The sequence below is a fragment of the Talpa europaea genome, assembly GCF_964194135.1.
Source record: "Talpa europaea genome assembly, chromosome: 2".
NCBI lineage: Eukaryota > Metazoa > Chordata > Mammalia > Eulipotyphla > Talpidae > Talpa > Talpa europaea.
In genome coordinates this window covers 131,958,770-131,986,343 of record NC_140068.1, presented here as the reverse complement: position 1 = coordinate 131,986,343, position 27,574 = coordinate 131,958,770, and the positions used below count along the sequence as shown (strand labels likewise).

Genomic DNA, 27,574 nt, shown 5'->3' with positions numbered 1-27,574 from the left:
ACAAACTTTATTAGTATTTCTATAATGAACAAGAAACCCTGGAGGAAATAAAATGAAAAAAACTTGAAATCAATTAGGAAACAAAGATTTTGAATTACAAGAGGAGGGCCAGGTGTCAGTGGGTGGAGGGATAGTAGAAGTTAAAAGAGGATATGTGGCTAGAGAGGTGGGTGAGGACAGGTTTGGGGTCAGCGGTGCTTAGTCAGCACCAGAGGTGGGCAGGCAGGACAGGGGTCAGGGGATGGGACCCTGGAGGAATGGCATCAGGTGAGCACCCTCTGCATATGTTGTTCCAGAGCAACAGGAGAGCCCAGCAGGCCTGCTGGGTCAGACAGACAATGCCCAGGATGCTGTAGGCATCCTGGGCACTCTGAGCTCACTAAATCCCTGAATACTCAGCCTGAAACTCCCCAGATTCCAGCAGGATGTCCCCAGGCTGCTGAGCTAATACCAGCCCTGCTGGGGAAACCAGGCCAGGACCTGCAACCTGTGGGACAACCTGCTGGGCATAAGCACACACCACCTGTTTGTGGGGAGCCAGGACCTAGCCAGGCCCCAGCAGGGCATGGTGGCAGTGGTGTGTTTACACCAGCCCCACCGCGGGAGACAGGTAGAGGCCAGGATGCTTCGGAGATGCCCAGTGTGGGCAGTTCACACCCCACCCCTTCTGGGGAAGCCAAGACTGGCGCAGGATCCCAAAGACTTCTTTGAGGATTTTGAGATAAGAGGAGTGCTGCAGGAGGAACCAGACAATGACCAGGATGCTGCACCCCATGGGGACAGTGCTGAGCTCACTCCACCCCTGCTGGAACAGCCAGGCCCTGGCCAGGAGAATGCAGCCTACGCAAGAGCGTCCTGAGCTCGAACCACACCTGTGGGAGGAAGCCACCTCTGGCCAACATCCTGCAGGTTCCAGTGAGGGTGCGAAGGCAGCAGCAGCCCTGCCTGGGGAACCAGCCCCTGCAGGGATCCTGCAGCACAAGCAGAGACAACCCCGGTGTCTGCTTCTCTCCAATCAGCAACTTGGCTGGGCTCTGGCCTGTCCCATGGGCTGCAGGGGAGCCCGGCTGTACTCCTTGAGAAGCGGCTACAGATGCAAGAGGACAGGCCATCAGCCACACGCCAGATTGCCACTTGCCTTTTCAAACAGACCACATGCTAGAGCCCTGAGCAGGGACCACCCTAAAATAGGGGGCCCTTGGGATTCTGTTCCTCAAATGAGGCAGTTGCAGATGCCAGGTCAGACTGCTCGTGGTCCAAATCTAGCCCGTGTGGTCTCCTCCAAGGGCCACCTGACCCTACCCCGCCCAGCCGGACCCATGCACCAGCCTGGGCCACTCACCCTCGGACAGCTCCTCCAGGGATTTCGGGTACTGCAGCCAGTTCCTTTGGACATGTGCCCCAATCTCAAAGTTGCAGGTGCACTTCAACCTGGGCTCTGTGCTGGGACAGATCCCACACTGGGCTGTGGGAGGACAGTCGGGGAATTGCACTCTCTGGATCTCTTCACCTTCCTGGACACAAAAGACCTCCTGGGAGTAAACAGACGCACCTGCTGGGTAGCAACCAGCTGGGGCAAGAGGGAGCAGCCATGACGGTTTGGGTCCCACCACCAGCCAGGCTGGTTCTGGTGTAGACATGAGCAGACTCCTGGGTGGGCCAGACCCTCCTTCCTGGAGCACGCACACACTCACTCTCACCGCACGCACACCCGCACTCACAGGGGGAAGGGACGGGTGGGGGCATCAGAGCCCTGGCGTGGTCTGACCTGTCCCCAGGGCCCCCCTAGTTACCTCAGGGGCAGTGCTGGTGCTGGCCCGAGGCGTATGCACAGGCTCCTCATGCCTTTCGGCAGAGTGTGACACGAGTTTCGGGGACCTTTTTTGGGTCCACTGCGGGGAGACCTGGGCAAACAGCAAGAAAACGTGGGGCCGGGTCCAGGCCCAGCAGGCAAGTGAGCTGGGTCAGGTTTGGTTCAGAACCAACTGCCTGGGGACCAGGGTTCTGAGGTCATGTGTGCCCTGTCATCTCGCGGAGGTGATGTCACTTCCTGGGTCCCCTTCCCTGGACTTCCTGCTCAGACAGATGCCCCCCCCGCTCCCCCCCGGCCCGCCACATGGCTACCTGGGCCACTTCCTGTTGGCCCTCCATACCAGGCTCATCTCACAACACTGACAGCAGCACAGCCTCCCAGAGACCTTGGATGGAGCCATGCAGCCAGGGACAACCTGGGGACCCAGGTCTCTGGCTGCTGACCTGGCTCATCCTCCCTGCCAGGCAGCAGGCCCTGCAGCATCGGCAACTCCAGGCTCCTGTCTCCCATGGGCCCAGAGGAGCTCCAGAGTGTGGAGCCTCTCCCTGGGGAGTGGGCCACTCCTCTCTGCTGCCCTTGGAGGGGAGGCTGGTGTCAGGCTCACAGCACTTGGAGGGTCCCACCCGGGGGAGGGCACCTGCACACGCCTCACCCAGGCCTGGGCAGCCCTGCTGGGGGCAGAGACATCTCCCACCCGGGGTGCCTGTCCTCCCACCCAGTGTACCTGTCAGCCCTGCTCCTCTCTGGCCGTGCCCTACAGGGCCTTGCGGGCCCAGTCAAGGTGCCAGGGCCACAGACAGTGCACACCTGCTGGCCACAGATTTCTCAGGGCCCCCTCCCTGCTCACACACCTGCCCACCTGCCTGGAGGTTGTATTGACTTGGGACTGGGTTCTGACTGGGACGAGGCCACCCAAGGCAGGGGGTGTCCACTCCAACAGTGACTGATGCCAGCGAGGCCTCTTCTGTCTCCTTCCCTGTCCTCACTGGCTGACTCTCCCTTTCTCTTTCTGTATGTCTCTCTGATGTTCTCTCTCCCCCTCTTGGTCTGTCCTCATCTCACTCTCTGTGTGTGTCCCTGTCCCTCTCGGCCTCTCTGTCCCTGCCCCATTCCTCTGTGTCCCTGTCTCAGTCTCTCTCTGATCCCCAGTGTGCAGAGGACCAGAGGGAGGGAGGGAGGAGCACAGGGGACTGAGGTGATGGTGCACGGGTGCCTTGGAGAAGGAAACTCTATGGGGACTACACCTGAGGGGGTAGGGGGAAAACAAATAGTCTTTACAAGTGAAAAGTGAAGTTAAAAAATTAAAAAAAAGAAGAATATAAAAAAAAAATACAATCACGCCTGCAGGATCCTCATCCTGTCTTGGTTTCTGCAGCAGTGGGGGTGTGAACTGTCCACACTGGGCAGTTCCTCAAGCATCCTGGCCTATACCTGTCTCCCGCAGTGGGGCTGTTTTGATCATGTCTCCTGGAGACAGCATAAAATTTGGGTTTTGTTTTTTGGTACAACCAGTCACTCTGTGTCTTTCTCTTTGGTGAGTTCAATTCATTTCCATGAAGGGTGATGACATGATGACTTTCTACTGCGCTTTTGTCTTTAGTCAAATCCAGGCAAGAAATGTGTGGTAGGGCCTCCCCGGTGGCGCAGCGGTTGAGCGCTGGGTTGCAAGGCTGCCCGCAGCCTCTGCAGCATCGGTTCGATCTCTGGCTGCTCCCCGGCCACCGGAGGAGGGTCCCACATGGCGCGCAGACCTCTCCTGCTGCCCGCTGCTCCCCTCAGCAGTGTACTTCATCAGTCTGCCTGTTCTGCAACCTGATCTGGCTCTGGTGAATTCTCTCACCCTCCTGCACTTCTCACTGTACCCACTGCTTGTATAAATAAATAAATAAATAAATAAATTTTTTTTTAAAAGTTATATCTCAATAAATTTGCTTTAAAAACATAACAAATAGGTCTACAAGTTGCCCTGTGTCTGTCCTCCACAGTATCCTCATCAAGGGCTTGTGGGGCAGGGAACTGCCTGAGCCCATGAGGAGCTGAGCACAGACGGTTTCACTGGACAGAAACTGTCAAGGCGCCTCCTCTGCGTGGTCCTGAGTCACGCGATGAGATGCTGACGTCACGCTGCTTCTGTGATGGGAGAGACTTTAGGGGCCATGGGTGGGAGGCAGCTTATTTTTCATGTGGGCAGAATGGAAATAATGAGTGTCCAGAAGGTCTACTGTGTTGGTTTTCAATTCTCCACCAGTTCTGGGATACACAGGAGGGGAGACAGCTCCCCCCGTGAGTGTGTCTGACTCGCTGGCTCTTCCTCGTGAGGAGAATGAAGCAGAAGGGACGCGCCACGTCACAGAGTCAGGCTCACAGGGGCTGAGACTTCCCGCCCGGGCTCCCCTCCTGGTCCCTCTCTGGGGTGACTCCCTGCACACGGTGGACCCTCAGCTAAGGGGACGCCCACAGGACAAGGACCTGAGGGTTTTCTCCAGGAGCCACATGCAGGAGCTCTGAGGCAGGTCCTTCCACGCTGATCACGGCCATTCAGAGTCGCCAACATCTCGTCCCCATCGCAGCCTCATGGAACCCAGAGCTGGAGCCTCTGAGGGAGGCCCCTCCTGCCGCCTCCCCCTCAGAGACTGTGGAGACGCCAGATCTTTGTTTTAGGTGCAAAGGAGGAAGTGATTTGGTACAAACCAGTAAAATATTCAGGCGATAAAGTGATCAGTGGCTGTTTTCTCACAAGAAACAGTGGAGGCCAGAGTAGCTCACGTGACGGTCAAGGTCCTGATTGCAATGAGCTGTCAGACAAGGATTCCACATCCTCTGAAGTGTCCTTCAAAATATGTGATTTTTAAAAATCAGTTCTACCGTTTTCAGATTCCCATTTAATTTTGCTGTTTTGTTTTCTTTATACTATCCCCAGAGCGGTGTCTGCAGGGTCACGGCACAGAGGGGCTGTCAGCAGCCTGGGACTGTGAGCAGGGCTGACTCTAACCTGCTAGCAGGGAGTGGGGCCTTGGAGCCCCAGAATCATTCCCCACAGATGGCCCTCCAGGGCAGCACAGGCCTTTCTCCTCTTAATTCCCCAATCACCTCCTCTTCATTGCAGGAATCTCCCTGCCACCCCAGCACTGGGGAGTTGGGGAGGATGTTGAGGCTCAGGAAATGGGGGCGTCCTCCTAACCATCTGTCCTCTCCTCCTCTCTCTCCTTCAACAGCCTGAGTGTGCGTGTTTGAGTCACACCAGCCCTGCACTGACAGGAAAGGCCCAGAACTTAAGTGATTCCCTGGTCAGTTACAGCACCAGCCCCTCTGCAGTCCCACCAGGGGAGACAGAGACTCTCCCAGCCCCAGCCAGAGCCGCGTCTCCCACACAGACCTTCCTCTCACAGTGTCCCCGATGCTGCCCCTTCCTGGCCCCACCCTTCCTGGTGCCCCCACCACTCCTTTGGGGCCCCATCCCCTAGTCCCCATTTTCATCCTCTGCTCCATTTCCAGGAGCCTCCCCGTCTTCCTAGTCATGCCCTGGGGGCTCTCCTCAACCTCCCCTCATTCAGGGATGGAAAGTTTTTAAAAGATGTATATTTGTTTATTTATTTCCTTACAGCGTGGGTCACCTTTCTATAGTTATTGTTCCTCTTACGTGCCTCCCTTCCACCAATGATCCACCACACACCACCACCAGCTCCCCGGGTCTCTCCCCGGCTCTGATCACTCCTGCTCCCCCCTGCTGCAAGACGTGGATGGGTGGTTGGCCCCGGGTCTTGGTGTTTTCCTGGAACCTTGTCCTTTTCTTGGGCGAGGCCCTGGGCTCCTGGGTAGAATTGAATGTTAATTCCCTGGAAGCAGAAGCAGAAACAAAGTACAGAGACTCTGGAGTGCAAGGATCCATCCGAGACTGAAGGAACCTCTATATTTGGGGATCAGCCCATAATCTGGGAATCAGCTGTAATGACCTGGAAACCTGCTTTTGTCCTTCCTCCACAGGACTAAGAAAATTTGGGGACTTCTGACCTGACATTGGACTTGGCCGCCCCCTTGTGTGCAGATCCCTGTCCTGCCGCTGGGGGCCCAGGGAGCCTGGGGAGGGCCTGGCTGAGCAGGAGAAAGGGCGGCTCTGGGCTCCTGTGCTCAGCCCTGTGGCCACACGGGGGCGCTGCCGCGCTGCTCCGGATTCTGGTGGAGCCGCCAGGACATGGCGGGGGGCTGAGGTGGGCACAGCTGGGGATGCTGGAGGGTGGCGACCTGGGGGTGAGATGCTCTGTGAGGAGTCAGAGCCGCAGGGCTCAGAGGAGAGGAGACTCCGGAGCCTGCCCTGTGTGTGAGGTTTCCAGCTTTTCTCCCAGAACCCCTCTCTCCAGTCCCTGGACGGTGATACCTGGGAAAACTGGAAAAGAAAAAAATTTTTCTTTATATAACCTATTAAATATTGAGAGTATTTAAAAAAATAACATTTAAAGAATACTGTTCGATTTACAGAAAAGTTGCAAAGGCAGTACACGTCTTGTTTATCCCACACCATTTCCATTTTGTTAACATCCTGCATGAGTACAGATTTTTCTTTTACCGCTAATGCAGCAATGTTGACATAATAACTAAACGCCATACTTTAATTCGTTTTTGCTAATGTCCATTTTATGCCCAATAATCCCATCCAGTTTGCCTGGATGACAGTTTCTCAGACTTTCCTTGTTTCCTTGGGAGAGGTGTTGGGGTCACAGATGGGGGTTCTTGGGTCACCTCTAAGAAAAACTTCACCAGAGTCCTCCTTTCAGTGGGGTGAGGGCACACACACACACACACACGCACACATATGAAAATAAAGAAGTCCATGCTTGCACAGACACAAATTGGCTGGAAGACCTGATCCTGGAGGTGGGGGGGGGGGGTGTTGGGGAAGCCTGTTAGTGGAGGCTCATTAGAACTCTGTTGGTGTGTGTGGTGTGGAATTACACATTTTTATAGGTGTGAAGCTGTACTCCAAAAATTTACACAGTGTTATAAACTAGTGTAACACACACACACATATATATTAATTATTGGTTTTGGGTGTTTTGCTTACATAACTGCTAAAAGCCATGATCCATTATGGAGGTCTTACTATGTGGGCCTCTTAGTTGAATCATAGTCTCTGGTATACTATCAGCTTTCCAATCCTCAGATATGGAGGAAATTCCTAATTCCATTTATACCACATCTAGGTCATGGGTAAGAAAATGTTTGCTCCTCAGTTGATCTATGTAGCCAACATCTGCATCAGTAATATAGTAAATGCTTGAATTTCCTCAAATTATGTCCTGGAAAATGTTTCTCAAATTCTGTCCCCTGCAGTTATTTCATTGTTTTCCTTTCCTTTCCAGTCTGATTTGGCTAATTTTAATGCCATTCCAATAGGGAACAGTGGTAGAGAAAGAAATAGATGAGATAGTAATACATCACTCCTTAATTCTTGTAGCCCTAGGAAAATCAAGTGTTCTCTACGGTGGTGAAAAGAGGAGATTATTTCCTGAAGCAGGAGCACTCACAATGTAATGGAAATGCAGGGTTGTATTGCCATGGTTTGATCCATAGCACATTTTGGAATAGTGCCCAAGTCCTGTTTCATAAGCCTAAATAACTAACCTGGACCCGGGTTCCAAGGAGGACCATGAATTTGTGGCTCATGCATGCACACTCCTCTGCCCCACGGGGGGCATATTGTGGCAACACCCTTGTAGAAACTTTGTTTCCTGTGGTTTCCTGAGGGGAGGTTCCCCAACTGTGTTTGCATGGAATAGCTGTGAGCCATCTACAAACTTCCATAATGGAGTTTCCCTTCATATATTTAAGTTGTATTCTGTTGTATAGTGATTTGTGGACCAGACAATGTAGCAGAAGTACACTGAAGCAAGTCGATTAAGAGTTGATAAATGAATGTAATGTAACAGAATTAGCTGACTGCTTTATTCTCAAAATGTTTATACTTCAGTTAGTTTATGCTTTAGTTGGAATTACCATGTTAATCCCTTCATCATATTGCTCTGTACTATTCTCAAATAGTTTCTCATTAAAGTCTTTTCTCCTTGATCTGCTTTGCAGACTTTCCAAACAAAGACTGTCACCTTTTCCCAATGTATTTTTTTAAGCATAACAGAACTGGGGTGTAGACCAGAGGTGCAGTGGTTGAAAGGATTCACCAGAGAGAGTGGGGAGCAGAACAGGCAGATGTACTGAAATACACTGCTCAAGGGAGCAGCAGGCATGACAGGAGAAGGCTGCTGCACCCTATGTGGCTTAGCTCCCTCGTGGAGTATTGAACTCAGGCCACAGCAGTGATAGAGCTGAGACTTACCCCCAAAGACACCAGCGATGCCCCTTTCCCAATAATTTCTCACTGCACCATTGGCCATATAGAATTTAATATAAAATGAATGTGTCTTTACTGATCAATGAATCATGTCACAGGCAAGTTTTAGATTTAAATTAATTGGTATGCATGTGTAAGGACTATATACTACATGGTTAATACGAACAGTTTTTTCTGAAATTGAAAAGAGTCTTTTTGGTAAATGTCAAAGTAAAAACTAATATGAAAATATTTAACCTTTCGTTCTTATTATAACAAAATGGAAAATAACAAATGGCAGAGTTTCACATGGTAGCCCTGAAGGATAATGCTTTACAGATCCCTTTTATCCATCTCTTTTAATAAATAGCCCTTCATTACCTTTTTATGTTACAAGTTTGCATACTGAACCAGATTGCAATGAAGTAACAGTCTAATGAAAAACACTATGTTTGAAATAGATGTAGGTCATTCTGTGCCCATAATTTTTTAAGTAGTTGATGGAAAATTGGTCTCTCTAAGTAAGAGATTTTTGTTTTATTTTCAAGTTAGGCTATAGTTTTGGATCTGTGGACAAACCATTTACTCTCCCTGGTATTACCTTTCTTCTAGCTAATTCTGTGAGTCATAGTCTCTTCTGGTACCATCGATATTATTGCAAATAGGAAGATTTAATCCGGTGGGGTTTTTTAGTAGCTGAGTAGTATTTGTGTGTTGTGCGCCATATTTTTGTAACCAACTCATCTATTGTTGGACCCTTAGGTTGCTTCTATCACTTTGGTATTGAAAATACTATTACAATGAACATAGGAGTGCACATATCCCTTCATATTAGTGTTTTTGTATACTTCAGAGAGATATCTAAGAATGGGATTGCTGGATCATCAGGTAGAACTATTTTTAGTATTTTCAGAAATACCTATCCTACTTTTCTAGGAAAGGAAACAGTCTTCATTTCCACCAACAGTGGAGTAAAGACATGGATATAAGTTCTGAAATCACAAAATACACAGAAAAACAAAAATGACACAGTTCCTTAATCAGCCTTAGAGATGACTTTTGTCAATCGGATTACATTGGCAAAGGAAACAAAAGCAAATATAAACAAATGGGACAATATTAAACTAAAAGGTTTCTATAGAGTGAAAGAAACCACCATTAAAAAAGCTAATGATTTGGAGAAAATACTTACATATGTCAGACAAGGGCTTAATATAGAAATTTTATAAATAACTCATTAAACTCATCACCAAAAGAACAAATGTCCCCATTGAAAAGTGGACAGAGATGTTGAAGGGCGCCTTGTCCACAGGAGACAGAGATGGCAGCAGGCCCATGAACGTGTGTTCTTCCTCTCCTATTCAGAAAGCAAATCAGAAGCAAAATGAGCAATCATCTCCTATCTGTTAAGAGGGTTATTATCAAAATAGACAAGAAACAAGTGATGGTAAAGTTGTGGAGAGAAAAAATTCTTTGTAGATTGTTGTTACAAATTTAAACTGTTCTAATCATGGAAATAGTGTGGCAATCCCTCAACAAAATTAAGAAAATAAATATCACATGACCCAGCTAGCTGACTTCTCTTTAGTTGTCAAGCTTTACCACAAAAATATACAAACTTAGGGGGGCGGAGCAACATGGCGGCGAGGAGACGCTGCGAGTAAGATCTCCCATTAAAAAAAGTTAATAGGGAGGAAAAGCGGCAGGTCCCAGTGAGAACTGGGACACGGAAGATAAACGGACGACTCCAGCAAACTGCCCGAAGAAGAAAGTTGCCATAAAAGAGGACCAGAAGGGAGGGAAGCGCAGAACCCTGCTCCCCTCCCCCGCCCACAGAGGCGGCACTCTCCGCCCGCAGAGAGGAGGAAAACAACAAACCAAAACGGCCAACAGGAAAAACGGACGCAGCAAGTGGGACTGTGAGTGGAAAGGAACTATTGCAGCCACCACACCCCGTGAACGGGAGCTGAGGCGAACCCTGCAGGATTCGACGCGGCGGTGAGCGAACGGCTCCGGGCGCCATTAGAGAAGAACAAAGACCCCCGGAGACTCGCACACAGCCCAGGCTGCCAGTAAGCTTGCGCGGAAAGTGGCGCGCTCGGCGCGCTTGAAAAGCAAGTGCACACCAGGATCGTGGCTGCGCAGGTCCCCGCGCCTGCGACCTAGGCTTGGGAGACGACCTAGGCTTGCGGGGAGATGCTCGGAGGTCCTCACTGAGGTGAAGGTCCTTCCCTGAGTAAGCAGGAACCAGGCGCCCAGGCACGGGAGCGGTGCAAAAGGCGCCATTCCCGTGCCACTGAACTGGGCTACAGCCCGCGTCCTGGAACTGAGGGCTTTGGAACTGAGACCCGGGGCACGAAATTAGGGGCGTGGGTTCCCCACGACGGTGGGGCACAAGGCAGACACAGCACCCCAAAGCCGTTGAGGTGTACCCTACCATCCCCGCTCTGCTCCCTGTCCCACGGGGTGGAAAATCAGCTCCCCAAGGGCTCTAGGAGAGATCTCTGGCGCCACCTAGCGACTGGAAGCCAGCAGAGGCTCCTGAAGGAGATAGTGGCCAGCTGGGGAGTTAGCCCACACCCGGCCTCTTCCGACCAGTAGTCTGAGCCCACAGGGGGAGCGAGCACCCACAGCCGGGGCAGACCAGGCACGCAGAAGAGTGTGCCTGACACCGTACGCGCAGGGAGTGTGTCCCACATCACCATTTTAGAACAGGGACATTTCTTCAGTAAAGACTACCTGCAGAAGGCTTCCTCAGGAGCCAGAGGTGAGCTGGGGAAGTTCGCCCACGCCAGATCCCCTCTGGCCTGCAGTCCAAGCCCAGAGGGGGAGCAGGAACCCACCGCCGGGGCAGACCAGGCGCACAGGGGAGTGTGTCCCCACATCGACATTTTAGGACAGGGACCTTTCTCCAATAAAGACTGCTTGAAACTGACAGATGACTCCTGGAGGAACCAGAGGGGAGCAGAGAAGCTCACCCAAGACGCCGGCCAGTCCCAACTACACAGTGTCCCAACGCATACAGCAAATTAGAAAACAGACAGTAGGGAGGAGAAGAACCACACGCAACCTAGCAACTCTCCAGAGAAAAAGCACACCACAAAAAGAAAACCAGCCCTCAGATTGCAACGACAGTAACTTGGAAGAACTTCTGAGCCTTCCAGAAAGAGAATTTAAAATTGCCGTGATTAAAAAACTGACAGAAGTCATAAAGGAAAACAATGATAAGGGAAAAATAATCAACGATCAGAAGAATGAAATTGAGTCCCTAAAGAGGGAAGTAAAAGAAATGCAGGAGATCAAAGAATTAGTGGAAGAACTAAAGAATTCTGGGAAAAGCAATGAAAGCAGAATTGATGAAATGGAAGAACGAATAAGTGCTCTTGAAGACACAGAAATAAAAAGAACCAAAACAGAAAAGGAAAGAGAAGTACGAAGGAAAAAGAATGAAGAAAGACTTCGGGAACTATCTGACTCCATGAGGAAAGGAAATATAAGAGTTATAGGAATCCCAGAAGGAGAGGAGAGAGAAGTAGGAACAGAGAAAATATTCAAAGAGATAATTGAAGAGAACTTCCCAAATGTGAAGAAGGAGCTGAAAATTGATATACAAGAAGCAAGAAGAACACCAAACTTCCACGACGAAAGAAAAAATACAGCAAGACACATAATAGTAAAGCTCCCAAGAATCCAGGACAAGGAAAAAATAATGAAGCTGGCAAGAGGGAAGAAACAGATAACATTCAAAGGAAAGCCAATCAGGCTGACATCAGACTTCTCCGAAGAAACACTACGGGCAAGGAGAGAGTGGAGGGACATAGTCAACAGACTCCAAGAAAACAGATGCCAACCAAGAATACTCTATCCCGCAAAGCTCTCCTTCCTCTTTGAAGAAAGAATATGGACCTTCCCAGACAAACAGAAACTCCGGAATTTCATTGCAACTAAACCCCCACTCCAAAAAATACTACAAGGAGTCCTAAAGCCAGAACCTCAGAGGGACGAATAACAATGAAAGAAGGCCAAAAAAAAAAAAAAAAGTTATTAAAAGAATAAATAAATAAAATCAAAGGAAAGACAAACACAATGGCAAATACAGATGTTAACATATCAATATTAACTCTAAATGTAAATGGACTAAACTCTTCAATAAAAAGACACAGAGTTGCAGCCTGGATTAAGAAACAAAACCCAACCTTTTGCTGTCTCCAGGAAACACATTTAGCTACAAAAGATAAAAATAGGCTCAAAGTTAAAGGATGGAAAACAATCCTACAAGCAAATGGACCAAAAAAGAAAGCAGGAACAGCTATACTTATATCAGATAAAACAGATTTCAAACTCAAAAAGATAAAAAGAGACCCCAATGGTCACTACATTATGATCAAGGGGACAATACTTCAAGAAGAAATAACACTCATTAACATATACTCACCAAACGAAGGAGCACCAAAATATATCAGACAACTGTTGTCCTCTCTGAAAACAGACATCAGAGAAAACACATACGTAGTGGGAGACTTCAACACACCACTATCAACAATGGATAGATCAACAAGACAAAAAATAAGTAAAGAAACCAAAGCTCTAAATAAGGACCTAGAGCAATTGGGCTTAACAGACATCTATAGAACACTAAACCCCAAAAAAACGGAGTACATTTTTCTCAAGTGCACACGGATCATTCTCCAGGATCGATCACATACTGGGGCACAAGACAAACATCAACAGATACACCAAGATTAAAATCATATCAACCATCTTTTCTGACCATGAAGGCATCAAACTAGAAATAAACCATAAAAAGAAGGCAAGGAACTTTCCTACCTCATGGAGATTAAAAACCACACTACTGGAAGACCACTGGACTAATGAGGAGATCAAAGAGGAAATTAAAAAATTTTTTGAATTGAACGACAAGGAGGACACCAATATCCTAAATGTATGGGATGCAGCAAAAGCAGTATTAAGAGGAAAATATATAGCAATAGAAGCTCACATCAAGAAACAAGAAAGAACTCAAAGAAACAACCTAATCTCGAAGCTCAAAGATCTAGAAAAAGAACAACAAAAAAACCCCAAAACCAGTAGAAGAAAAGAAATAATAAAAACCAAAGCAGAAATAAATGAAATTGAAACTAAAAAAACAATCCAAAAGATCAATGAAACCAAGAGCTGGTTCTTTGAAAAAATCAATAAAATAGACAAACCCCTAGCCAGGCTCACAAAGGAAAAAAGGGAGAAAGCACAAATAAACAGGATCATCAATGAAAGAGGAGAAATCACAACGGACACAGCAGAAATCAAAAGAATAATCAGTAACTACTATGAACAGTTATATGGAAACAAGTTTAACAATCTAGAGGAGATGGACAAATTCCTACAACTCTACAATCACCCAAAGCTAGATAAAGAAGAAATAGAACACCTAAACAGACCAATTACAATTAGCGAAATTGAAATGGTAATCAAAAACCTCCCCAAAAACAAAAGCCCAGGACCTGATGGATTTACAAATGAATTCTACCAAACATTCAGAGACGAATTAGTGCCTATCCTTCACAAACTCTTCCAAAAAATTGAGAAGGAAGGGACAATACCAAACACATTCTATGAAGCCAACATTACACTAATACCAAAACCGAACAAGGACAACACAAAAAAGGAAAACTACAGGCCAATCTCCCTAATGAACACTGATGCAAAAATCCTCAATAAAATTTTAGCCATCAGAATCCAACAATGTATCCATAAGATAATTCACCACGACCAAGTAGGATTCATTCCAGGGGCACAAGGATGGTTTAACATCCGAAAATCAATCAACGTTATCCAACACATCAACAAAAAGAAATATAAAAACCATATGATAATATCAATAGATGCTGAGAAAGCTTTCGACAAAGTGCAACACCCATTCATGATAAAAGCCCTTGAAATTCTTGGGATACAAGGAACATACCTCAACATCATAAAGGCCATCTATGACAAGCCAACAGCCAGTATCATTCTCAATGGTGAAAAGCTGAAAGCAATTCCATTAAGATCGGGAACAAGACAAGGATGTCCACTCTCACCACTGCTTTTCAATATAATACTGGAAGTCCTAGCCAGGGCAATAAGACAAGAGAAAGACATCCAAGGAATCCAAATAGGAAAAGAAGAAGTCAAACTATCACTATTTGCAGACGATATGATATTATACATAGAGAACCCCAAAAACTCCACAGAAAAGCTAATTCAACTCATCAATCAGTTCAGTAAAGTGGCAGGATACAAAATCAACACGCAAAAGTCAGTAGCCTTCCTATACACAAACAATAAATCTGAAGAAGAAGAAATCAAAAAAACCATCCCTTTTGTTATTGAAACAAAAAAAATCAAATATTTGGGAATAAATCTAACAAAAGAGGTAAAGGACCTATACAAAGAAAACTGTAAAACACTGTTAAAAGAAATAGAAGAAGACACAAAGAAATGGAGAGACATCCCCTGCTCGTGGATTGGAAGAATAAACATTATTAAAATGGCCATCCTTCCAAAAGCAATATACAGATTCAATGCTATTCCAATCAAAATTTCAATGTCATTCTTCAAAGAAATAGAACAATTATTGATGAAATTCATATGGAATCACAAAAAACCCCGAATAGCCAAAGCTCTCCTGAAAAAAAAAGAAGGGAATGGAGGCATCACACTCCCAGACTTCAAACTATACTACAAAGCCATAATCATCAAAACTGCATGGTATTGGAACAAGAACAGACATACAGACCAATGGAATCGAATAGAAAATCCAGAAATAAACCCACAGATTTATGGTCAACTAATCTTTGACAAAGGAGCAAAGACTATGCATTGGAGCAAAGAAAGTTTGTTCAATAAATGGTGCTGGGAAAACTGGGTCGCTACATGCAAAAGAATGAAGCTTGACCACTACCTCACACCATACACAAAAATCAACTCAAAATGGATTAAAGAACTAGACATAAGACCTGAAACCATAAAATATATAGAAGGAAATATAGGCGAAACACTACGTGATTTGCACATCAAAGACATCTTTACAAACACATCACCCAAAGCAGTGATAGTGAAGGCAAAGATAAACAGCTGGGACTACATCAAATTAAAGAGCTTCTGCACAGCAAAAGAGACAATAACAAAAACAAAGAGAAACCCCACCAACTGGGAGAACATTTTTGCACCCAACACTAATGATAAAGGACTGATCACAAAAATCTGCAAAGAGCTGATGAGACTCAACAACAACAAAGAAAATAATCCAGTCAAAAAATGGGCAGAAGAGCTAAAAAGAAACTTCTCTGAAGAGGAAATGCAAATGGCCAACAGGCATATGAAAAAATGTTCAACATCACTTGTAATCAGGGAAATGCAAATCAAAACTACCATGAGATACCATCTTACACCAGTGAGAATGGCACATATTAAAAAAACTAGCAACAACAAATGCTGGCGAGGGTGTGGAGAAAAAGGAACTCTTCTACACTGTTGGTGGGAGTGCAAACTGGTCCAACCACTGTGGAAAGCTGTGTGGAGATTTCTGGACCTACTAAACATAGAGCTTCCATATGATCCAGCAATTCCACTCCTAGGTATTTACCCAAAGGACACAGAAACATCAATCCCAAAGAACACCTGCACCCCTATGTTTATAGCAGCACTGTTTACAATAGCTAAGCTTTGGAAACAACCCAAATTCCAAAAAATAGATGACTGGATCAAGAAGATGTGGTCCATATATACCATGGAATATTACTCAGCATTCAAAAAAGATAAACACATGCAATTTGCAGCAACATGGATGGCGCTGGAAGGGATCATGCTCAGCGAAATAAGCCAAAAAGAAAAAGAAAAATACCGGATGGTCTCACTCATAGCAGGAATCTAGAAAACTTAAATAAGGGACCAGGAAAATGAATAACTATAAGAAAGTGAAAATCAAAATCAACAAAAAACTATGAACGAGAGACACTTTTAGGGGGGTGGGGGCGGGAGGGGAGGGATTGGGGTCAGAATGGGGGGGCTGCAATTGTATGGGGAATATAACAATAAAATTTATTATTAAAAAAATAAATAAAAAAAAATAAAATCTGTAAACGTCAAAAAAAAAATAAAAATAAAATAGCTTGTCACGCTTAAAAAAAAAATATACAAACTTAAATTCAAAGAGATATATGGAACACCATGTTCATCATAACATTATTCACAACACTCAAGACAGAGAAACAAACTCAGAGCCCACTGATAGATGATAAAATAAAAAAAAAAAGTGATATATATGATATATGTATATATCATATATATATACAGTGGGAGACTATCAGCTATAAAGAAGATGAAATCCTGCTGTTTGCAACAACATGGATTGACCTAGAGTATCTATATTTTGCTATCTAAAATAAGTCAGAGGGATAATAAAAGCACCATATGATTTTGTTACAGGGCAAGGAGAGGAGCAGCCCAGACACCACAAACCTACCTGCTCTAAATGGGTTCTGCCGTCCACCGCATCACCACAAACATATGAGACTTTACTGGGAAGGAACGTCAATACAATTAGGAAACAATATAGGAAAGGCAGAGACTACAGTTTCTTTTTTTTTAAATACTTTATTTTCTATAATTCTTACATCATTTTTCATCTTGGCACAATGTATGCATTTTCATTTTAGTTATATTCCCAATACAATTGCACACCCCCTTATTTTGACTCTAGTCCTTCCTCTCCCTGCCCTCCCTCCCTCCCCCCGCCCCCCGCACCCCCTCCCCCTGCAGGGTGTCTCTATAGTTTCTAAATAAAGTATCCAATGTTACCAGTCCCCTTGTTGGTAAAAGTCCATCCAAAAGGGATTGGCCCAGAATAAGGTCCCAAAGCCTGCCACAGGTCTAAGGCATCTTCCAGTGGGGACCCATACAAAAGGATCAGAAACCACAGGTCAAGTCTGGAAGGAAAAGAGTAAATTATCAAAAGCAAGACAAAAACCGCCATTGCCACCTCCCCACGGGTCTCTCGCCCACATCTGTGTCACCCAGTCCACGACCAAAAGGCAAGCGTGGTTTCTTCACGCGTCTCTCTGCTCTACGTGCCTCCTCCGGGTCTCCTTCTGGCTCCATCCTGCTTCCTTCCTTCCTCAGTTTCCTCTGCAGCTTCTTCTCTCCCTGCTCAGCTCCACCCTCCCTTGGGTGGGGTGGGAACCTGGAACCTCCCCCTTAACTGGGGACCACCCTGTTACAATTTCACTCCTATATGGATGATAGAGAAACAAAACAAATGAACAAACAAAACAAACCAAAAACAACATCTTAGTCTGTAAGAACAAAATACTTGCTGCCAGAGGGAAACAGGAAAAGGGGCTTAGGAATTTGGGTGAAGGAGTTCTTGTATGGTGAAGAATAGAAACTGTTTATTCAAATGTTAATTTTTAATGTACACCAAAACCTATCGCTATATAATGGTACAAACCAGTGGAACTTCAGTAAAAATTAAAAGAAAATGAAGTGGAACACAAAGATGTTTATTAGAGCTCATGAAATTTGTGATAATTCCGAAGCTCCATTTGTGTATATATGTAAAAAAGTAAAAGCTATTCTGAGATATTTTGACTTGCTCTCTTAGACGCAATCCTCATACTTTTTCTTTTTTAAATTTTTTCTCCCTCAGCAGTTAATTTTTAAAAACAAGGAATCAACTGATGGCCTATGAAGGGACATTTCAAGGTCTTACTTTCAGAGGACATTTATTCTGATTGCTGTGTGTTCCTTACAGTTTTTGCTCTAATACATGGGAGTCAGAATCTCCAAGATGGATGAGGGTTGCTCAAAGACCCACATTTTGATGCAAATTTCCTAAGTCATCCTAAATTCCAGCCACTTCAAAATTCATGGAGCAAACCCAAAGATGTAGAATTGTGGAGAAAAGGGAAATGATTTCCTTAGAACAAGGAAATGACACCCTCAGGCTAACTTCAACCTTGTAAATACAGTGAAAAACCAGCCACCTTCATTTGTTAATTGCCTTTGGCTATCTCCTTGCTGTAGTGCAGATTTTAGTAGTTGCAAAAGGAACTACAATATATGGTAAATAAAGAGAAATTTGTCAATCCTTGTTCTACAGTCATGATTTGTAAACATTCAAGCACAGCTTCTCTGGCATAGGGAGGGTGAAGAAAGAGATCTGAGCCTGTGTCCTTCTTCCCTTATCAGGTCTCTGAATCTACAGAAAATAAGGGAACTTTTTAGAGTTTGAAAATCAGTGAATTTATCTTTAATTGCCCAACCAATATTAGCTTGCTAATGCTGTTAATAACATTTATATCAGAAATAATAATAATTCAGGGTCAGTGATATAAGCGATGATTGGATAGTTCGAGAAGTGGAACAAACATTATTAGCAGTCTTTGTGGTGGAACCATAGCTGGGGGAGGCATGAGGTATGGGGGTGTTAGAGTGCAGCAGAGATGGAGTAGAGAACAGAAAAGGAGGATTTATTGAAATACCCTGCAAGGAAACAGGGGGCAAGAGGGAGCTATACAGCTGTGTGTGAAGGATTTGAGACTTTTACACTAGGGTTCCATAGGGTTTCTTACTTGGGGAGCCAGTTTGCACGGGTTATTGGCTGGGATGTCTGCTCTTGGGTGCAGACCCTTGACACAAACACATGTGCAGGCCCTGCCTCTGCATTCCTGGAGTTGGGCTGGTTTATCTGCCATGGTGGTCAGTCTAGCGGCCCAGTTCCCGTGGCAGCCTTATTGATGCCCTTCTCTGCTCAAGTCTCTCAAACATGACTGTGGGGTAAGAGTGAGAGCTTAGTTTTTAACCTTATGAAATGACACCCTGACACCCGTGTTGGGCCAGATGTATACTGCAGGAGTGACAACATGATCCTTTCTCTGGAAATCACAGTATTTTCTTTCCTTTTTCCAGAATTTATACTATTTTTGCTGATTTGATGGGCTCATGTTTTAATATTTGGTAATTAAACATGGTTTTGACACGGAATGAGTAATGAAAAAATAAAGCAACCCAATTCAACCCCCTTTTGCTCTTTTGATTGTACCATAACTTACAACTTAATTGTCAGAAATTCTCTCTTAAGAAAATGTAGAATTGCTTCCGTGTTTAGCCTTTGGGGATTTGGGGTTCCCTTGATGGTAATTTACTTGACACTTATTGATGTAAGAGTGTTAAGTCATAAAGTGCATGCTTTGAATTGTTTCTGTCAGTAGAGACTTCCGAATTTAACGGATGCAGACAGGTGAAGACCAGGAAGAGGGAATGTAAATAGCATATAGGAAAGTATCCACTGTGGCAGGAAAACAGAAACCAAATGGTGGGGTAGCGTTAAATAAGGTTAAAATTAAACCCCACCCCTTGCCCAGCAGGAATGTTTGGGAGGCTTGAACACAGAGAGAACTGATAAGGCTGCTCTGGGTCCCAAAGTGTAAAATGGATCCCTTTGACCAGGAATGTGGAGGCAAGGCCAGGACACACTCTGGGTCAAAGATCAACCCCCCAGGATCAGACACCCCTGTACTAACCAGCCCAAAACTTACTCCCCAAAGCAAAACTGACAAAACTAGTTATAAAAGGGAGCCCAAAATCTTTCTTCACTTGCAGATCTTTCCTGTCTCCCTAGCTGCTTCTCTTAGCAGTGTATTTGAACAAATGTGCCTTTTCTGTTCTCCAGTCTGCCTCTGGTGAAATTTTTCACCCCTGCACCTCTGGTCTGTCAAGGTATCCTTAAGAATTTGAAAACCAAGCCCCCACTCCTTGGCCAACAGGCAAGTTTGGTAAGCTGGAATGATAAAGGGAGTGGATGGGACTGCCATGGAAACATGGACCTTAAGCTCATGAGGCCCAGAACTGATGATCCTCTATGCTGATTCAGATCATCAGTCAGGACACACCCAAGACTAGTCACCCTAACCAGTCAATGGTTCTAAAGCGTAGAGACTTGGGACCCAAACTCTGAGCAGTCCACCCTTCCTGTTTCGCCCTCTGCTTCTTTTAGCAGTGTATTTCAATAAAATTCACCTGGTATTTCCCATCTGTCTCTGGTGAACAGGGTCTCCACCTTGATTCTTCCCCACAACATTCTATATCAATAATCTTTGTTAGATAGAGTGGTCTGATTTCTTATAAAAGAAGATAGAACCTAACCTCTTCAACTACACCAATCTTCCATCTACCCAAATCTCTACTCGTTGTTCTCTGAATTCAGCAAATAAAAATAAAACTTAAAAAAAAAAAAGCATGGGCCTCCCCTGGTGGCGCAGCGGTTGAGTTCTAGGTTGCGAAGCTGCCTGCAGCCTCTGCAGCGCCGGTTCAATCCCTGGCCACCAGCGAGGGTCTCACATGGCACCACAGAACTCTCCTGTTGTGCCCACTGCTCCCCTCAGCAGTGTATTTCGTCACTCTGCCTATTCTGTTCTCTGCTCTGGCTCTGGTGAATCCTCTTACCCTCCCGCACTTCTGACTGTACCCAGGGCTTGTATAAATAAATAAATAAATCTTTAAAAAAAAAATAAAAGCAAATAGCAATTACATCTCCCAAGTTGCTCAGGATAGAAAGTTTGGCAGCATCTTTCATTTCTGTCTTTCCCTCACTTTCTATATCCATCCAAATCAGCCCTATTAGCTAACATCCTAAGCAAAGTACCACTCTGACCCACACCTCTCTCTTTGTCTACTGCAAGTTTCTCCGTTGTTTTCCCTGTTGCATCTTGTTCTCCTACAATCTAGTTTCCCCAATGCAAAGAGATTTTTCTCAAACACAAATTATTCAATTCACTCCACTCGCCAACACCTCTCTCCATTTTCACAATTAGCATGAAGTTCAGGCCATCCCCCTGAATTAGGAAGTTCTGAGTGACTAGTTTCTGGGAATATCTTTGACCTTGTCTCACAATTCCTTCTCCTTTGTCCACATGAAACACTGACCTCCTTTTTCTTACTGCAGGGTGATTCAGTCCTTTCTGCCTCTCTGTGCTCCCCTCTGCAATTGTGCTTTCTCCCAAACTTTGCTGTATGCATCCTGGTCTGTCAACAGAGTTCATATTGTCATTTATTGAAGTCTTATAATTTCCATGAAAGAATAATGTTTTCATAGCTTTACAGATACATACATTTTATTAAAAATATCCTTAAGGGTTTCATATTTTGATGTTATCCTAAATGCCATTGAAAATTCAATTGGTTTGTTTCGATCCTTTGTACAGATCCAATCACCATTTGTTATTTCTCTGTTGGATATTTTAAAACTTATTTATATTGCTTTTATTCCCTGCCACTGAAAAGTCAGTTTTATCACAACAATCTCTCTATATCTTGATCACTAGAACACTATCAATTCTACAAAAGTACAGTGTAGTTTCTCAATAATTAGTCATTGTTTCTTTTGAGTGAATATCATATATAGGTAAACTTGGAAGAAGTAATTAACCTCTCTAAATCTCCTTCCTCAGATATTAATATATTTGTATGTGCACATATTGATATATGTAATATATATAGAATTAAAACAATGATACTTATACTTCCTGATATTTATCACTATTAAATCACTTTATTTTGGCTAAAGTGTTAAAAGCAACCTTAAAAAAAAAGTATTCTGAATTTCCTAACATTTTTGTTTAGTTTTTAAGCACATTGGTATTGTTATGACCTATTGGATTTGTTAGACTATTCCTTCTCAAAGGAACTATTGGGTATATAGTATTATTATTTAATGTTATTTTTCTACTAAACTAGACTCCATGACACAATTATAGCCCCCAAAAAGAAAGACAGGCTGAAAAAGAATCCTGAAATTACCTCTTGAAAATTTTAGAATTTAAACCTTACTAGTTCATTCCAACAGTAGTAACTGTGCCTCCTTTTTTTTTTAAAGATTTATTTTCTGTATACAAGCACTGGGGTGCAGGCCAGATGCGCGGGAGGGTGAGAGGATTCCCCAGAGACAGCCGGGAACAGAACAGGCAGACTGACTGAAATCCACTGCTGAGGGGAGCAGCGGGCGGGGCAGGAGGGGTCTGCGCGCCACGTGGACCCTCGCGGGCGCGGCAGAGGCTGTGGACAGCTCCCCAGCGCGCGCCCAACCGCCTGCGCCCCCTGTTTGCTGTTCTCCCCACAGTGTGAGCGCGACAGTAAAGCATCTGCACAAGGCAGGGCCAGGATGGGGGCGCCTGGAAAAGCCAAAACCCAGGCCGGGATTGCTCAGGACAAATGAAAGGGCCTCTCGGGCATTCCAAGGGTTGTCGTTAAGCGGCAGCTTCTTCGTTAAGGCTGAGAAACCGCTGGGGGTTCCCTCTGCCAATGGCTGTGGCCTCTGGCTCTGACGCCACAAAGAGCCCTTGTGATGGCACCGGCACCGCCTCCATCAGGCCCGCCCGGACTGCGCCTGTGTCCTCAGGAGCCGGGAAGCTCTGGACAGTGACCTGTGCACTCCGGACGACGAGAGAGACAGTGAGAGCCTGTTTTGGGGTATTTGGTTCTCTTTGGGTTTATTTATTGTTTATTTATTTAATTATTTGTTTAGGCTATTTATTTTAGTTATTTTATTTTTCTTTCTTTGTTTTTTACCTTATTTTCCTTGGGTTTTTTTTGTATTTGCTTATAGTTTTTTTTTTCTTTTTTCCTTTCATTTCTTTGGGTTTTTTTTATTTTCCTTTATTATTTTGTTATTGGCTTTTATTTTTTTCTTTATTTTCTTTATTTTTTTCTTCAGTTTTTAGTTTTGTGATTTTTATTTTTCGAGTGGTCTCGCCCATTTTCCCTTCTGTTCTTGTTTCGTTGTTTGTGCTTTCTTCCCTTTGTCGTTTCTCTGGGTTTTTATTTTGGTTTGTTTGTTTGTTTGTTTTTTCAGGTATTAGTTTCTAATTGTTGTTCGTTCTGTTGTTTGTTCTATTGGTCTTTGTTGTTCTGTTTTATTCTTAAATTTAGTGGTTGGTTTTTAATTAGTTTGTTTTTAATCATATTTTTATGTTTACATCTCATTTGTCATTTTTTGTTTGTGTGGTTTCATTTATTTGTAGTGTAGTTAGTATTGCTAGTAAGCTGAGTGAGGTTATTTTTGTTGGTAGAGTTAAGTTAGCATTGTTAGTATTTAGTGAGGTTAGGTTTGGGGTCAGCAGTGCTGAGTGGAGGCACCAATTGCATTGGATGTGGACAGGCAGGTCCAGGGCCATAGGCTGTGTCCTTGGAGGGGTGGTGTCAGGTGAGCACCCTCTATTTTGCTGCAGGATCCCTGCAGGAGCTTGTTCCCCAGGCAGGGCTGCTGCTGGCATTGAACCCTCTCTTGAATCTTCAGGATGTTGGCCAGAGGTGGCTGGTCATTGTCTGGTTCCTCCTGCAATACTCCTGTTGCCTCAGAATCCTCAAAGAAGAGTGCAGGATCCCAAGACAGAGGCCTTAATCAGAGACATCCTGCAGGGGAGGAGGCAGAAGAAGGACCAGAGGGAGTGAGGGAGGAGCACAGGGGACTGCGGTGATGGTGCACGGGTGCCTTGCAGAAGGAAACTCTAGGGGACTGTATCTGATGGCGTGGGGGGAAGCAAAGAGTGTTTGCAAGTGAAAAATGATGTAAAAAAAAAAAAAGAAGAATATCAAAAACAATACAATCAAGCCTGCGGGCTCCTGCTCCTGTCTTGGCTGCCCCAGCAGTGGGGGTGTGAACTGCCCATACTGGGCAGCTCCTGAAGCATCCTGGCCTATACCTGTCTCCCGCAGTGGGGCTGGTATGAACACACCAATGCCAGCATGCCCTGCTGGGGCCTGGCTACGGCCTGGCTCCCCACAAACTGGTGGTGTGAGTTTGTGCCCACCAGGTTGTCCTGCAGTTTGTAGGTCCTGGCCTGGCTTCCCCAACAGGGCTGGTATTAGTTCAGCATCTTGGAGACCTCCTGGGGAACTCTGGGGAGTTTCAGGCTGACTGTGCAGGGGTTCAGTGACCTCAGAGGCACCGGGATCATCCTGGGCATTTTCTGCCTGACTCAGTATGCCTGCTTGGGCTCTCCTGTTGCTCTGGAACCGCATATGCAGAAACAGATTCTCCTGTCCCTTCAGGACCCCTGGTGACTATTGGCATCCAACCTGCCAGGATAGTGGGCCCTTGGGGGTATTGTTTCCTACATTTGGCAACTACAAGTCCCAGATCATACTGCTTAGGGTCCAAATCCAGCCCGTGTGGTCTCCTCCCATGGCACCTGACCCTACCCCTCCCAGTCAAGCCAGGGCACCAGCCTAGGCCATTCACACTTGGGCTGCTCCTCCATGGGCTTTATGGACTCCAGACAGTTCCTAAGGACATGTGCAGCAAGCTCAATGTTGCGGGTGCGCTTCAAACTGGGCTCTTCTCTGGGTGGGATCCCACACTAGGCTGAGGGAGGCCTGTCGCTGAAATGCACTCCCTGGGCCTCCTCAGTTTCCTGGACACAGAGCACCTTCTGGGAGCAAGCAGACACACCTGCTGGGTAGCACCGAGCTGGGGCAAGAGGGAGCGGCCATGACTCTCAAGGTCCCACCACCATCCAGGCTGGTCCTGGTGTAGACATCACACACCTCCTGTGTTGGCCAGACCCTCCTTCCTTGAGCACGCACACACTCACTCTCACAGCTCGCACACCCGCACTTATGGGGGAAAGGGAGGGGTGGGGTCATGAGAGCCCTGGTGTGGCCTGACCTGTCCCCAGGGCCCCCCCTGATTTCCTTAGGGTCAGTGCAGCCTGCTGGCCTGAGACGTCGTCACAGGCTCCTCATGCCTTTCAGCAGAGTGTGACATGCGTTTCAGGGACCTCTTTTTGGGTCACCGTGGGGGGACCTGGGCATACAGCAAGAAAGCATGGTGCCTGGACCAGGAATACCAGTCACGTGAGCCGGGTAGAGTTTGTGTTCAGAACCCAGCTGCCTGGGGACCAGCGTTCTGAGTTCTGTGCCGTGTCATCTCATGGAGGTGATGTCACTTCCTGGGTCCCCTTCTCTGGACTTCCTGCTCAGACAGATGCCCCCCCCCCATCCCTATGGCTACCTGGGCCCTTCCTGTTCACCCTCCATGCCAGGCCCAGTCCACAACACTGACAGCAGCACAGCCTCCCCGAGCCCTTGGATGGCGAGTCTTAGCCAGGGCCCCTGCTGGGTATCCTGGCCTCTGGCTGCTGACCTGGCTCATCCTCCCTGCCAGGGAGCAGGCCTGGCAGTATCAGCAACTCCAAACTTCTGTCTTCCATGGGCCTGGAGGAGCTCCAGAGTATGGAGCCTCTCCCTGGGGCAGTCCTGGGGAGTGGGCCACTCCTCTCTGCTGCCCTTGGAGGGTGGTTGGAGTCAGGCTCACAGCACTTGGAGGGTTCCCCCTTGGGGAGGGCACCTGCACACGCCTCACCCGGGCTCGGCCAGCCCTGCTGGGGGCAGAGTCATCTCCCACCCGGTGTGCCTGTTCTCCTGAGAGGTGAAATCCACCCAAACTCAGCCCTGCTCCTCTCTGGCCGTGCCCTACAGGGGTCTTGTGGGCCCGAATCAAAGGGCCAGAGCCACACACATCCTGCGAGTGCCGGCCACAGTGTTCCCAGGGCGCCCTCCTTACTCGCAGATGTCTGCTGACCCTGCCCGGCAGTGTTATTTACTGAGGGCTGGGTTACGGCTGGATGATGAGGCCCGAGGCATGGGGTGTCCACTCCTACAGTGATTAGCTCCTTGCTGTCCTGTCCACGCCAGCTGACTCTCCCTTTCTTCTGTCTCTGTGTTCCTCTGACTCTGATTTTCTCTCTGCCTTTTTGGTCCGTCCTCAGCTCCTTCTCTCTGTTTGTCCCGGTCTTCTCTTCATGCCCGTTTCTGCCCCAGTGTTCTGTGTCCCCCTCTGTTTCTCTCTGGGTTCCCCGAGTGCTGCTGACTCTAGCTCAGCTCCCCTTAGGTGATCAGACAGTCCCCAGGCCCTGCGGCACCCCGTGAGAACAAGTTGGAGATGCCAGGGTTCTTCTGCCGGTCGGGCAGAGTTCATACAGCTGAGGGGCTGTGGGGCAGGGTTGCTGGGAGGGAAGGGCTGGGTGTGCCCTGTGCTCTCCAGTGAGGGCAGTGAGAGTGAGTGAGGGGATGGCTGCACCCCATGGGGACAGAGGCCCTTCCTGGCTCCAGGTTGCCTGAATGTTGATGAAAAAGACCTGAACGGCCACAATCCATGTTGCGTGTAAACAAACTGGGCCCTGGGAGGAGGCCCTGAATTGGGCCCTGGAGTCTGATGTAAGGTTTTGTTGATGGAACCGCCATTTTTTTTTTTTTTTTTAGCTTTATTTGTTTATCCAAGCACTGGGGTACGGTCAGAAGCGCGGGAGGGTGGGAGAATTCCTCAGAGCCACAGTGGAGAGCAGAACAGGCAGACTGACAAAGTACACTGCTGGGGGAAGCAGCAGGCGGCAGGAGAGGTCTGCGTGCCATGTGGGACCCTCGCTAGGTCCCATGTGGGACCCTCGAACCGGCTCTATAGAGGCTGAGGGCAGATTTGCAACTGCTGTGCCACCTGGGAGGCCCCGATGGAACCTCCATCTAAACACATGGGTTGAGCTATCACGAAGCACAGAACCTGAACAGAGGGCCTGCTGGGAGGCACGGGACAGCTCTGTGCTCTGGCTGTTCTGGCCACAGTCCAGGCACCAGCCCTGAGGGCTGTTGACCCAACAGGTAGATTGACTGAATTACACTGCTGAGGGGAACTGTGGGCAAGACATGTGGGGTCTGCTGCACTATAGATGGGTTTTCTCCCTGGCCTGGGCTCGACTCAGGACTCAGCCGTGACAGTGCTGAGACTTTACCCCTAGGCCAACATGGAGGTCCAACCAACCCAAATGGACAGATACCATGTATGTTACCTCGACTGTGTGGTGGGGATGATCCCGAAGTCACCATTTATTTGGTTCCTTCCCTGGGAATCCCCAGGCAGCAATGGGAAGAGAGGTGGCAGGCAGGTGAGGGCATCATGGCCTGAGAGGGCTGGGCAGTAGTGGTTTGGCTAAATGGTTCCCACTGAGGAGTTGGTCATCTGCAAGGCCACAGTGAGAAGGAGGCCAGCCCTGTGAAGGGAATGGACATCAAAGGAGTGGACAACTTGGGTGAAGTGAGAACAACTTTATTAGCATTTGTGCAGTGAACAAGAAACCTTGGAGGAGATACATGAAAATAACTAGAAATGAATTAGGAGACCAAGATTTGGAACTACAAGAGAAGGGCCAGGTGTCTGTGGGTAGAGGCCTTGTATAACTTAAAGGAGGGCATGTAGCTAGAGAGTTGGAGAGGAGAAGTTGGGGGTGCAGCAGTGCTGAATGGTCGGCTGCCCCTGATGTGGACAGGCAGGACAGGGGTGAGGAGCTGGGTCCCTTGAGGGTTGGTGTCAGGTAAGCACCCTCGGCTTGTGCTATGGATCCCTGCAGAGC

At 46.7% G+C, this 27,574-nt stretch overlaps 1 pseudogene across 1 annotated transcript in view; it reads right to left on the bottom strand.

Moving 5' to 3' along the window:
• Window positions 1–27,574, bottom strand: part of LOC311188340 (class I histocompatibility antigen, Gogo-B*0201 alpha chain-like) — a 677,605-nt pseudogene that overhangs the window by 158,046 nt on the left and 491,985 nt on the right. The gene's annotated exons all lie outside the window — the stretch shown is intronic.